This window comes from Triturus cristatus, chromosome 3_2 (assembly GCF_964204655.1).
Source record: "Triturus cristatus chromosome 3_2, aTriCri1.1, whole genome shotgun sequence".
In the NCBI taxonomy this organism is placed as follows: domain Eukaryota; kingdom Metazoa; phylum Chordata; class Amphibia; order Caudata; family Salamandridae; genus Triturus; species Triturus cristatus.
Genome location: NC_140584.1, coordinates 1,103,007,285 through 1,103,022,857, shown reverse-complemented (window position 1 = coordinate 1,103,022,857; position 15,573 = coordinate 1,103,007,285).

Genomic DNA, 15,573 nt, shown 5'->3' with positions numbered 1-15,573 from the left:
GGATGTTTGCTTGTGGTTGATTAGTATGCATGCACAGTACAGGCGTTTGTGGGTATTCACACATGCACAGTTTTCACTTACCAGGATTTATGGATGGCTGGGATGTATCAAGGCTCCCAAAGACTGCTACAGCTGCCCTCTGCAGGGTAGCTTCCACCATTGCTTCAGCTGGTGATGGCTCTGCTGAAGTGAATAGTCCCCCCCCAGGTCTTTTCGCCTCTTCGAGTCGTGCTGCCACCCTCTCCTTTGTCCTGGAGCGAAGATTATACTAGCGCTTTTTTATATTGTCTATGAAGAGGTGTGCAACTCCTAGCGCATTTATCCTTTGCTGCATACTGCGCCAGATCTTCCCCTTCTCAGTCTCAGCCAGACGGTGTGAGGCAGTGCTGAATAGTTCATGGCGGTGGTTACAGCATTCCTCTGTGATGATATCCAGCTCTTTCTCTGAACACTTCAGCTTTCTCAGCCTCTCCTTGCCTCCCTTATTGCTCTCCTTGCTGCTCATGATTTCTCTGGTTCTCAATCAGCAGTCTGTAACAGTGCTGCTGCACCTGCACATGTGCTTGATTTTTGTTCTGGAGTATCCTGGGCACCGCTTCCTGTTTTGGGGTCCTTCACCTCAAACAGGAAGTGCATCCCTTTTTATTTTTTTTTAATCGCTATTTGCGAGTGTTTTATTGGCCTGTTTCATGCACACTCGCAAATAGCGGATGCAAAATAGCTCTTTTCACGGGACTCGCTATTTGCGAGACAATAGCGATTCGCAAATTGCGAGTGGGCCAAATAGCGTTGCGAGTCAATACCGACTCGCAATCATGTTGTCTGTGGTGTTAGTAGGTAGCGAATAGCGACTCGCTATTTGCGAGTCGCAATTTGTTGCAAATAGCGAGTCACTATTTTCACAGGTCGTATATCTGGCCCTAAGCTCTTAAGGAATGCTTACAATTGTTGTACACCTGTTATATGTGTTGTTTAAACCCTAAAATAAAGTTAATTAAAAATAAATTATAAAAAATAGTACGAAGGTATTTTGTATTGTGGGGCTTTGGAAAGGTACCCTATGGGCTATTGTAATCATTAAGTCTCCTGGGATATTGTTGAATTTATTAACTGGCTGCTTGTGGTTGTAGCTGTCACAGCAATATGCGATTTTTAAAAGAGAGGGTATGGTTTGCTACAGATGGGAGTTGAAAAGGGCTCAGCAGTAGATGACTTTTGGAGGTCTCCCAATTCGATATTATTTTCCATATTTTCTGTTGTTTCCAGAGTTTTGAGGGGTTAGACATTTGCAGTCCCACAGCCTTCAAAGTATCTTCATTCTCCACTCACTTTTCGCTCTCCGCCTGGGCCTCGTGGACATCGGGGGTCTCTAATCTATCAGCCTCCAACATCTGTTGCACCTTTAAGTCAATCCTCTGTTGTGAGGTTCGTAATGTACGTGCATTACCCAGTGTTTTCTCTAGGATGCTCGTTTGGCGCAACTTCTGAACCGGGGTAGATTGAGTAACAGTAACAGAGTTGACATTTGGGGGTTTGTGCTTAAATGCGTGCATACTGCAACAGTCACCTTCTTTCCTCCATTCTTTTTTCATTTTTAAGCCCCTATTGTTCAGTTTTTGCAAAATCAAGAACTACTACTGCGTTAACTCTTAGTTATTTAGAGTCAGACATATGATTGAGTTTCTGCTCCTTCTGGAAGCGCATCCAGCGACTGAGCTTAGATATAAGAAGCAGCGCAGGCTCGGCTGACGGACAAACGAAGATCTCAGGCCAAGGACAAGATCCAACCCAGCCCGGCTTCCCGCGCATGTGCATCCTTACCTTCGCCTCCTGCCGTCGTCTTGTTTCTTAGCTTGGCTTATTACCGGTATTTTCAATCCACTGCTATCAGCATCCTCCTCTTGGCTTCCCGGTCCACGTTCTTAAAAGTGTACCCCCCCCATACCTCAAACACCAGCAGAGATGCTACTAGGAACTCTCCAGAGCCCTATGGCCGCGCCCGAGATTGAAGCCTTGATCCTTCGCTTCCGGAGCGTTAACGGGGTAAGCGCAGTTACGGCGATGAATGTGGTCAGCGTCTGGCCTAGGCCCTGGATTTTGTGAGGGATCAGAGGAATTTGGTCAGTATGGGTAGGTTTGGGTCGAAGTGGCTAAAATAACTGCCCATGCCTAAGAAGCTTCTAACTTCAGTGGCTTCTGGTACATTTATGATGTCCTCTGACTTTTGGGAATCAATTCTCATTCCCTCTTTTGAGAACATATATAACAAAGAATTCCACTTGATCTTTTCTCCCACTGTAGTATGAAGCCTTGGTCAAACGTCTCTAGCATTGCCCTCAGGTGGTGATCATGGTCTTCAATTGTTTTGGAGTATATCAGGATGCCATTGCTTATGGTCAACATGCTCCCCTGTCCTGACAGTGTTTCGTGTAAGGCATTTTGGAACTCTTCAGTAGCAGATCAGATTCCAAAATTCTGCCTGTTATGTATCCGGAGGCCCATGTGAATTGAGAATCTGGGGAAGTAACGATGTGTGCGAAACAGTACTAGCTGGTGATAACCTGCATTACGGTCTATTTCGGAGAACCATTTGAGCTCTCTTTATATCTGCTATGATCTCGTCCATGAAGGGCGTAATATCTCTCCCAGCCAATGGCTCGGTTCTGGAGCCCCATGTTAATATACATGTATAATCTGCCTGGATGTTTGGGCTTTGAGATGATCACCATGAAGGATATCCATGGGCTAAGTCCAGACACCTTCTCCATTATCTCCACCTAGAGCACTTCACAAAGGCAACTTACACTTGTGAGTAAATTTACATGTGTAATTTACTCTAACACTTTTGAATACGTTTACTACTTTTGGCTACTCACAAAATCAGAGTGTAAAGTTATTCAGAAAGTATAACTGACATGTCTCTACCTCATGAAAAAAGACTGGAGGCAAACTTATCATTGTAAGTTACTACTAAAAAATCAAAAAAACAGTAGTAAGTCTAGCACCACGCCTGACCAACTCCTGGTAGAACAACACCTTCCAATACAAAATAAAGGAGGGAACAAGTTAAAATGAAACCCCACAGGAGAAAGTTTTAAATTAAAATAAACTATTTCAAATAAAAAATGTGGTTCATGCTAGGAAATTAAGTTATCATTTCCCCTACAGGTAGCAGCACACTGACGCCAGGGTTTATTAAAATGGCTGAGTCTGAGTCTCCAGGCAGTGTGTCCATAGGCCCAGTCTGCTATGTGTCCCTGGGTTTATGGAATGTGGTTGGTGGTTTCTAGGGGTTTGAGGGCTCAACTCTAATGGGACTTATTGCTATGGTGACACAGTCTTAGTTACAGTTTAGGATACCATTTATTTGTTTCTGTCTGTTGATATTCCTGGCACTGGGCAAACAAAGTGTGCTCTTTCTTGCCTGCACAGAAGGCACTCTCTGGGACATACGTGTGACATCAGACAGGCTACTAGATCATCCGGTGGGCAGATCGACTAAATGAAAAATAAATAGCAAGCGCCAGATTCAGCCTCACTTGGATACAGCACCTTCTGTAGTTTTCAGGACAGCCCGCTGCAGGTTACTGGTCCAAGTGGGCAGCAGGCTGTGGAAATCGCAGAAATTGCCGTTAGCATAAGCTGAAGCCATTTTGTTTGTGGCATCCATTTTAGTTAGCCACATGCTAGCCGTGTGCTTCTTCCGTCCTCACTGTTGCCTGCTTTTCTATTCTGCTTGAGTCATCAACTATAGTTAAATCTTTCAGTACTGAGCCAGAGCATTGCGCATGCTCAGAAAGCCCTGTGGCTGCTTGAATGCACCTGTCTTAGACTGTAACTGTCAGGCTATTCCAACTGACATAAGCAGTAATATTTCCCCTCCCACGTATTTGACCAAGCAATTTCTATATGCCGTGTTAGTCAATAATCATTCCTGTATATGTCTGTACCTCCTCCTTGAGTCTCCATGCTTACTCAGCTGTAAACTGGGTATATAAGGCCCATGACCTCTGTATTCTATGGACTACCTCCTACAGTGGCTTGAGGGTACTTTATTGACGTGTCCCACTCATGAGAGGTTAATAAACGTATTTCTGTGATATTACAGCTATCGTGCCAATCTCTACTTTGTTGGTTTAAGAACCAGTGGACAGATAAGGGTGAACCCCTGCACCGGTGGGCCTCTAAAAAGGATCATTTCCACAAGGCATGACAAAACTATTTTTCCCTTCACTGTGTGCTTCTGCCACACTGGCCCAGGCAAGTGGCACGACATGTGGAAAGCTTGCCATCAGACTGGTCCTTGCTTGCTTTGCCCTTGCTTAAGCCCGGCTTCCTTCTCATCTGCTACATCATGACCCTTGGCCGACAGCCCTAAACACCTGGCAGTAAAAGATGGTGGTGTGCTGGAGATAGGTCTGGCTCAGGTATGGAAGACAGGGTTTTACCAGAAACAGGCAGGAATCGGAAATAGGCTCCATGAAAACTTTGCTGCTGCCTCAGGAGCTGGGGATAGTGGAAGGGCTGAGCTCAGGTATGTTTAGCAATCATGGTGTGGGCTGGCTAATTGGTAGAGTCATGGTGTTTACTGCAGCCATGCTAGTCTCACATAAATACTAAATGTGTAATTTAAGTTGGTCTTCTACTGAAATTCCCTGATTCACTTACCAGAAAAAGGAAGTCTGTTACTTTTAGTTTCAGCTGGGCACAGCACAAATGCCTCACATAAATGGCCATCAGCCCTCATTTTTTTTAAAGTATTGATGGAGCTTAGATTTCACCTATAAAATGTATGCATTATTACATGACAAAAAGCTGCAGACATGATTTCTAAAATGGCACGCAGATTGTGGCGCAAGCAAGATGAAAGCATAAGGCCTGATGAGAATGCTTCAGTTTGGAGGTGCTTTCATGTGAAAACATGCTCAATTAGTTGAACAGCCATGTTTATATGTGATTAATCAATATGTAATCTCACTATAGAATGCACATTAATTTAGAGAATGTATTTGTACTTTCAAAATGGCATCATGTATTTTTGCAAGAGTAGAAATGTGCTGAATTGTGTTTCACAGTGTAGAAAACCATGTGATTTCAGTTTGCTTTAGAGGACTCAGCTTACTGCAGTTTTTGCCCTTGAACATTAGAATGGAATGTGCTCCTCCTCCCTACCAAATTTCAATGAAAGGGTTTTGTTAATAAATCAAGCCCTCCTGTTTCCATCTCTTCGACCTTCCCTATGTTGCATATTTTTGTAACCTGTTTAAACGTGGAGTGAAGAGCACAAATTTTTTTGTTTTCATAATCACAAGACTAAAATTTGAACAGGAACACGCCTGATTAATGACGTATCCACTCAGCCCATGGGGAGATGATGTGTCTAGAAATTCTGATTGGATCAGCTATGAGGACCGAGTACGTGAACTTTTCCTTGAAATATGGCTTACAAGTGGGAGGAGTGCCTCTTTTTGCTCATTTATTCTGAGGGCCAGGCCCAGTTTCTGTGCTGGACACAGAGACGGGGAGGAGAAGGAAGGAGGGGCTGCATCTGCGGGGGCTATTTTGCAGCCCGAGACAGAGACACAGGCTATCACAGCGAGGCAGAGAGAAAGAGTTGAAAGGATCAGAACAGATTTAGATTTTAGGTGCTAAACTTTACATTTCATGCTTTAACTAACTGCTTTTGGAAAGATGTATTTGTCCTATGCATTTATTTCTCTTTATGGGAGATTTTTGCCATTATTAATTATTGATTAACCTTGTAAAACGTACTCTTTTTCTTAGAAACTCTTTAAGAGTTTTGACTGACAATTTGCGCCACATTTCCCTTCCTATATGTGATGCTTATATGTAGACTGTAATATGTTCAGTATTAATGCTATTTTTCCTATTTTTCAATTCTGTAACCTGATTGATATTTGACTAATGAATAAAAAGCCAGAGAACCTTAACTTTTGACTTAAAAATAAAACCCTTTAAAATAACTCGCCACTCTCATTATTGCCTTAAATATTGTTTGCATTTAATTTTCATATTTATGTAAAGTCTGCTGTTTGGTGAAACATGGTCATCAAAAGGTCCATCATTTCACCCTTTACAGCGGTAAACAATAGGTAATGAGGTTTTGAATAGGGAAATTACCAGGTAATTACTGCTGGATCAGTATTATCCTAGCTATAGCTGAACACCTGATGCCAGGAAACAAACTCAGCTTGTGACTTTCACAAGTGTTTGTATAAACTGCCATTTGGGGGCAGGTGTTTGAGTTTCCAAGCTCTGTAAGTCAGAGATATGCATGCACTGCAAGAGGGTCAGATTTATATCGGTATATATCAGCAATGACTCGAATAACCATTTATATAGCACTTACTAATAATTTGTTACTGCCAAAAGAATCCCTTTAAGCAACCTTACAATAATGAAAAAGTAAGGTTCTACACTTAAACTTGCACTTTGCAGCAGGTGCCTCTATTGGAGCGTTGGTGCTTAGCCTCCTTGTATTTTTTGCCCCATATTAAATAAAAGTTAAATTACCTTTTGTTGCTTTGCTTTGCTTTTAATTCAGATTTGGTGCCTTTCTGCATGAGGACGGGGTGGGGCTTAATTGATTGACAGATGGCTATCTAGTCTTCAAGTGCCCATGTCGGATTGGACGGTACCTTCCTGTGTCCAGCCTGACATGCGCATTTGAGGTATTTCCTATCTGCACATTGTTAGGAGCTGGAATAATCCAACCACATCCCCCAGTCACCTAAAGAGTGCTTGGTTCTCTTGACCAAGCCAATCCGAACGCTGCCTACTAAAGCCTTATAGTGGGCTATACCGACTATTAAAGGCCCGCTCTAGCGTTAAAAGCCGGAGCCGAAGGCAAGGGCCTTTAACAAGGGATCCTGACTTTAATAGCCGGTATAGCGCAGCTACAGATGGCTCTAAGGTTATTAGAACATTCTGCTACTAGAGGGCAGAATGTTCTGTGTTCAAAATATTTTATTGAATTTTGTTCAAATACAACTAAAAAGATAGACAGCACATAAAATATTATGATTAAGCAATAATACCTAAATAACATTATATATCGTAAGCAAAATCATAGAAAAAATTATCTTAGGTAATGAGAAAATACATAATCAAAAAATACCAAAAGGGAGAATAGAGGGAGGGGAAGGGAAGGTACAAATATACCAATTGACGTAGAAAATGCAAACAGAGCTACTATATGCCATTATAAAACTGATCAAATTAAGTACAAATTTGAATTAAAATTATTCATACAGCATTAAATGGATAAATATTCATCAACAGGTAACCAAAAAGATTGATAAGAAAAAGAATTATGAGTGATCCCCTTCATAGATAATTGAGCACCTCTTCTGGAAAGAATAACCCATGACCACCAAGCATGAACAGATAATACAGAGACATCTTTCCAACAAAAAGTAATGGATTTTAAAGCAGCTGAAATAAGAAAATCAAAAAGTTTACTCTCTAAATCATGTATGTTTTGTGGAAGAATGGCAGATTTACAGATTATTAACTGATAGGAAAGATCAAGTTGAAATTTAAAAATCTTCTTAATGATATCCCAGACTTCAGACCAAAATTTAAAAACCAAAGGACAATCAAAAAACATGTGTTGTAATGAGCCAGGGTGTGATTTACAATGCCAACAATCAGGAGAGGGGAGAAGTTTAGCTTGGAACAAACGTGATGGAGTCCATATACGATTATACAGGATATAAGAATTAGTTTGGTAGATTGAAACAGGCAACCACCCAGATATACTATTAAGCCAAATATCTTTCCATGTGTCAGTGGACAAGGAAAGTGAAAGTTCATTATTCCAAAACGTGGAAATCCTCTCTATATTGCTACCTAGAGTATCAGATAATTTTTTATATAAAATAGACACCTCATGAGATGATTTTGAAACTGTTTGAATATAAATTGCTAAGTCAACTGTAACAGTAGAGGGGATGGCAGTAGGAAAAGAGTCTAAAATTGAATTGCACAAATATTGATACTTAATAAGATCAGATTCAAATAAACCAAAACTTGTTTGCAACGTTTCAAAAGAAATAAACGTATTATTAGAATAGACATCTTTAAGATAAAAAATGCCAGCCTTAATCCATGAAAACCAGAAATTAACATTCCTATTCAATTTAATAACATTACTATACCATAAAGATAATTCAACAGTGTTATTCATGGGAACAAGAAAAATTAAGTCAAGATCAATAAATAACATTTTAGTGGATTTAATAATAACTGACTTTTGAATAAATGGGGCATTATTATGCATGGACACCAAAGAAGGTAAAGGAAATGGATTCGTAATTGATTTCTCAATACGAAGCCACGTAGGAGAATTATTTAAAAAGGAGCAATTAAACCATAATGAACTTTGTTTTAAGATAAAAGCTTTATGATAAAGAAAAAAGTCCGGGATACCAAATCCAGCATTACGTTTAGGAACTTTTAATGTTTTATACGCAATACGAGGAGGTTTGTTGTTCCATAAAAACTTTGACAAAAGTTTATCAACATCTTTATAAAACTTTAATGGAAATTGAGTAGGAACCATGGCAAGGGTATAGAATATTTTAGGAGCTATAGTCATTTTAAGAGAATCCATCCTACCCCACCATGAAAGATGTAATGCTGACCATTTAGACGTTTTGTCTTTAATATAGTTTAGGATGAAATCACAATTTAGATTGATTGTCGATTTTATGGAAGAGGAAAATAAAATTCCAAGATATTTTATCTTATTCTTTTGCCAAATAATTTCCTGCATGGGGAGCATATCAGGAGTGCAATAAACATTTAAGGGGAAAAATTCAGTTTTATTAGTATTTAAAGTGTATCCAGAAACTGCAGAATACCTTGTAATAATATCCATTAATGAGGGAAAAGAAGATATAGGGTCACTAACAAATAAGAGCACATCATCCGCATAGGCAAGGGTTTTAACAGTAACATCCTTAATAGTGATTCCTTTGATACGGTCACAATTTCTGATTAGGTTAAGAAAAGGTTCAATGCCAATTAAAAATAAGAGGGGAGAAAGAGGACAACCTTGTCTTGTACCTCTAAAAAGTGAAGATTGAATTGAAATTTGGCCATTAATAAATAGACGAGCAGTAGGGGCAGAATATAAAGCTGAAATCATACGAATAAAGGTATCTCCAAAATTAAATGAGGACAACGTATGGAATAAAAACTGCCAATGAAGTTTATCGAATGCTTTTTCAGCATCTAAGGCTAAAATTCCAGATGGCATCGATAACGTGGGACTTTGTTCAATTATATGTAGCAAAGTTCTCGTGTTATTAGCAGAGTATCTATTCTTCATAAAACCAGATTGGTCAGGGTGTATAATAGAATCTAAAATGGGGCCCAATCTAGTAGCAAGAATTTTAGCATATAATTTACAGTCTTGGTTAATTAAAGATATGGGACGATAATTAGACACTCTGGTGGGATCTTTATCTGGTTTTGGAAGTACTATAATTAAAGCTTCTGTAAAAGAACCAGAAGTATTTCCAGTGGAACCAAAAAACGTAAAAAGTTGATGCAAATATGGTAAAAGGTGTAACTGAAATTCTTTGTAGAATTCCGCAGGGATCCCATCAGGACCCGGAGATTTGTTCTTTTTAAGAGATTTTATAGCTGATAGGATTTCATCTTTGGTAATAGGAGCATCAAGTCTAGTTTGATTAGATTGTGAAATCTTGGGTAATTTACATGATTTTAAAAAGGAGTCCAATAAGGAAACCTCCAGAAAATCTGGTTTATTATATAATGCCGAGTAGAAATTCATAAATTCATTAACAATTTCATTGTGAGATAGAGCAATATTACCATGAGGACCAAGAATTGAGTTGATTTGAGTTTTATCTTTTTTTATGCGCAAATAATTAGCTAATAGTTTACCGGATCTATTGGCATTAAAACTAAATCTAGCTTTAGCATTAGAAATTTGAATACCTGCCCTTTTACTGAGGATTGAGTTAAATTCATAGCGCAATTTTTGTAGTTTAAATTTATATTGAGGATTGTTGGATGTAATAAAAAGTCGTTCAAATTTCGCAATTTGTTTTTGTAGGTTTTTCACAGTAGCATGAAAGGTTTTATTTTCATGGGCCATAATAGATATGGTGACGCCCCTAATATAAGCTTTGAAAGCATCCCATCTATTTATCATAGAAGTAGACCCTTCAGGATTAAGTATAAAATATTCTTGAATAGCAGCTAAAAGCTTGGGCTTGTTATACTCATTCAAAATTACACCGGTGTTCATTCGCCATCTAGATTGTTTAGTAAAAGTTGACTCCAAGTTCAAAACCAAAGAAATCATCGCATGGTCTGAAATATCAATGTTACCAATATGAGGAGCAGTTATTGAACCAATTAGGTGCCTGGAAACCAATAAACAATCAATTCTAGAATGGGAATTATGAGGGTTTGAAAAGAATGTGTAACATTTTTCTGTAGGAAAATGTAACCTCCAAATGTCAACTAATTTAGTGGTTTGAATAAATGATTTGAAAGCAAAATATACCTTAGAAGGGCGAAACTTGGTAAGAGATGATCTATCTAACAAGGGGTCAAAGATAACATTAAAATCACCTCCGACAATTAAAGGAACATTACCAATCTTTAGAACCTCTGTTGTAAGATTAGACCAAAAAATATGATCATCTGCGGTAGGACCATAAACATTTAATAAATATAGAACTGAGTCATGAACTTTAATTTTAACGAGTATATATCTACCATCCTTATCAGATGATTTACTCAAAATTTGACAGTGTAATTTTTTTGCAAAGAGAATAGCTACACCATTTTTTTTACCATTGGCAGGAGAAGAGACAATAACATCAACCCATTTTTTCTGCATATAATCTAAAATGTTATCATCTATATGAGTCTCTTGTATAAAACAAACATCAGCTTTGCAACAACCAAGGTAATCTAAAATTTTTGCACGCTTAACTGGATGGCACAATCCTTTAACATTTAATGAAATTACTTTAATATCATGGATATTAGCCATAACAGAAGAAAAGAGAAAGGAATACAAGAAGTGAAGGATAAAAGAGGATCAAGAAAATGAGAAACAGGTAGCTCCATAGACAGAAGAAGGAAAGGAAAAAATGAAAAAACATAGAAAAAACGACAAACAGAAGACATAAATGTGAAATGTGAAACGCACACACGCTGTACAAGCATGACCGAAACCGCTGGAGCCCAATAAAGAGAAACTTCATAACTGTGTCAGAAGAAAAAACATAACTGGCAAAAATCAAGTAGCAGAGTCATTGGTATCCATAGAGTGCAGAGACTGCTGATCCAAAAAATGCTTCAAATCTTCTGGACGTTGAAAAGATTTCGAAAAATTATCCTTCCAAATGCGCATCGTCGATGGATCAAAAAGACCATATTTATAGCCTAAACTGCGAAGTTGCGGGCGAAGAGCCGTGAATTCTTTGCGAATTGAAACAGTTTCTTTGGCATAGTCTTGATGAATAAATATTTTATTCCCATTAACCATCAAAGAAGGGATTTCTCTAGCTGCTTTTCTGATTAAAACCAAATGGTGGTGTCGAAGAACTTTGAAAATCATTTGTCGCGGTTTTGTATGTTGAGGATTCCTGTGTGAGGGAGTCCTGTGGGCTTTATCAATTTCAAACTTTTCGGAGAATTTAATTTGTAGAAGACCAGGTAATAAATTCTCCAAATATAATCTACAGTTATCCCCCTCAACATTTTCAGGAAGATTAAATATGCGTAGATTATATTGTCTGTTACGATTCTCCAAATCCAATAATGTTGAGCACATAGGAGAAATTTTTGCCACCAGTGGGGTAAATGAGTCAAGTTTGACCTTATTATCGTTTATTTTGATGGAATTATCTGATATTTTCATTGAAAGGCTGGCCATATCTTTACGCACATTTTTTACTTCAGAGGCAATGGTATCTGTATTGACTCGAAGTGCCTGAATTTCCTCCAATATTAAAGACAGCGAAGGTTCAGAAGACTCCACTACCTTTGATTTAGCAGGAGGAGGTGAAATTTGCTGCTTCCTTTTATTAACAGAACTCTTATTCTCCATTTTAAGGTAAAAAGAGTCAAAAATATAAATGCAGACACAAAATGACGAAGGAGGAAATAAGAGCTGTGGAAAACACCAAGGAATGACTGGTGCAGCAGCTAAAATGGGCTGGGGGAGTGGTTAGGCCCAAGCCAGGCCCTTTCCTAGAAGCTTGCTCCGCCCCCTTGACTGAAAGCCTGGCTGTACCTGAAAGCTGTGCAGGGAGCAGGAACCAGGCAGCGAGAAAACCCACTTCCGCCATGTAGAAAAGCTTGAATTTGCTCCACAGTGCAGGTAAGAGCTGTATAATCACAGCGACCTCCTCCAGGGCAGTTTACTGACTGGAATCGGCGTTAAAATCGGCAAAAACGGGCCGAAAACGCGCGTAGACTTTCACGCGGCGGCCATCTTGGATCGCGCGCTCGCGCGTCTCCCCCAGAGGGCAGAATGTTCTAACAAATTAAACAAAGGCCTCTTGGAGCCCCAGGTGATTAAAATCCCCTCAGGCTCCAAGAGGCCTTTGTTTAAACAACATTGGAATGTTGCTCTGTGGACCTTTACCGTAGGGTGACCAAATGGCATTGGTGCAAATTCAGGACGGCGACTAAGGGCTCTTGAAGCTAGAGGGGATTTTACTCATCCATTCATTCATCCTTTCACCCTATCCATCCGTACACTCATCCATCCATTCACTAATCCATCCAGCCATTTACCCTTTCACCCATCCAGACATCCTTTCACTTACTCATCCATCCACCCAGTCACTCATCCTTCCACCCATTTACCCTTTCAGTCATCCATCCTACCTTTCTCTCTCCATCGACCCTTTCACTTAGCCATCCTTCCTTCCATCCATCTACTCATCTACTCATTAATCCATCTATTTACCCTATCACTCATCCATCCCTTCACTCATCTATCCATCCTTTTGTCCATCTACCCTCCTTTTCACCCTTTCACCCATCCGTCCATCCATTCACCCTTTCACTTATCAATTCATTCATCTATCCATCATTTCACTCATCCATCCACCCATTCACTTGCCCATCATCCACCCTTTTGACTCATTTATCCATCCTTTCACTCATCCATCCACCCTTTTACCCATCCATCTACCCTTCAACCCATACATTCATCTATTTACCTTTTCTCTCATCCATCCTTCCACTCACTCACCCATCCTTTCTCTCATTATCCATCCATTAACCCTTGCAATCATTCATTCACCCTTTTACTAATCCATCCAGCCATCCCTTCACTTTCTCACTCGCCCACCTTTTCATATTAATTATGAGCTGAGCCTTTGTCTACAGAGTTGCAAAGAGAAGAGGCCCAACAAGGATTTCACCCCTGCTGTATATCCTAAAGCAAGGGGTGGGTTGGGGGTAGGGTTCACTTTGCCCCTGCACATAGGCAATCTGAAAAAGTGGAAATCATGAGTCATGCATGATGCACAGTGCCAGGCCATGAGGTAACTGTGACATGGTGTTGTTTCCAGGGCTTTAAGTGGGATGAAAAAACTGGAGGTTATCTCCAAAGGGTGTGTTCGATGTAATAAAGGGCGTGGCTTAAAACACCTAAACTAAAAATCTGTAAATAGTATAGTGTGCCGCCCGATTGGTATTGCGCCTCTTCTGTCATTGTATCCAGATATATAACACATCAAGTAACGTTACACCTGCAACAAGCCAGAGCTATTGGCTTTGTCAATGGTTGTTAGTGGCATAAAATAAAAAATCAGCAATCATGGCTCTGTTGAACATAACATTGAAAATGCATCAGTTCTAAAATGAAGAGACTGTGAAAGAACTCTAGCCCCTTCTTTTTAACTTCTATCACAAACTTATTTTGATGAACTGTATTTTTCTGCCCTAGATGGAGGCAGGAGGAGGCCAAGCACATGCTTAACAACCCAGACTGGCCCATTGTCATTCTGTATGTGGCAATCAGCCACATACAGAATGACAATGGGCAGGGTGGGGCTGCTCTTGTGCTCCGAGGATGAGTGCAACGCGGCCCCATCAGGAAGTTGAGGCTTAAAGCAGGTGAGCAGTGCTGTTTCCTGCAATGCCAAAAATTACGAACAAAAGGCGTCTGTATAAGGGATCATCACGGACAACGAACGTGAGATCCAATTTACGGACGGTCCGTGAAATTTACGGACAGTTGGTCACCCTACTTTACCGGCCCGTAGAAGCACGGAGCACTCCATTGTCTGCAATGGAGTGCTCCACATTCCAATGTTCTAATATAGCCTTATAGCCCGCCGTAGTGGGCTATACCGGCTGTTAAAGGCCCGAGCCGAAGGCGAGGGACTTTAACACAGCAGAGGGATTTTAAAAGCCGGTATAGCCCTGCTACGAAGGGCTATAAGGCTATTAGAACATTGTGTCACTAGAGGGCAGAATGTTCTAACAAAACAAAGCCTTCAGGGAGCGGGAGGGGATTCAAATCCCCTCAGGCTCCCTGAAGTCTTTGTTCACAGCCAGAGCTGTGAACAAAGACACATTGGAATGTTGGTGCTCCGGGCTTATACCAGCCATTATAAGCCCGGAGCGCTCCATTGTTTTCAATGGAGCTCCCAACATTCCAATGTTCTAATAATATTTAAAGCTCAAGGAAGCAGCGTCGGGATTGGCAATGGCACAGGAAATACAAGTAGAGAGGCAGGCCTCTAGTTCCGACTCCCGAACATGGCATTGCACGCAAGAGAAGTTAATGTCTGCCTGCCCTGCGGGCTTCAGCAATCAACACACAAGGACACAGTTGCCTTGGGTGGACTTGCCGGTTTAAACTATCCTCAGTAAGTAAATTAAATGAAATAACTGAGTCGGCGTCACTTCTTGTGGCGCATGGACCAAGTAAAGATTAATTTACTTTAAGTAGTGTCCACCTGCTGCTTGCGCTGTAACTGAGATACTATTTCTTCTTTTTTGCTATTTTTTTTATAGCGGAAAAAAGGCCCGACCTAAAGGTATTCTTGCCCTTTACATGACCATCAGTAACATTACACAAGTTCACGTTCATTTTTGAAACACAGGAACGTTAAGTGATTTGCCCAGGATCACAGCATGTGGAGCTGATGCTGAGACTTGAATCTGGGTCTCCAGTTCCGAAGCCAAGTGACACTTCTTTCTTCACTCTTACACTCATGGCTTTTAGGGAGGGGAAGGAGAGCAGTGCACGCTCTTTGCATGTTTCTAGTTTTCTGTTTCAGGGACATCTCTAGCAATCTCGGCGGCTTCTGCAGCAGAGAAAAGGCAGGGCCTTGAATACTCCTAGGGACAGAGCCCCTGCCCCTTTCTATACTTCTCACTCTTGTTTCCTTGTTTTCTTACCTTCACACACACAAACTCTCACTCTAATGCCCCCTCTCTTGTTCACTCTGTCTCTGTTGTGCACCCCTTTCTCTCATCTCTCTCTCAAGTTGCCCTGTTCATGCCTCATTTTAAATTTGCTGCAGTGAACACGCC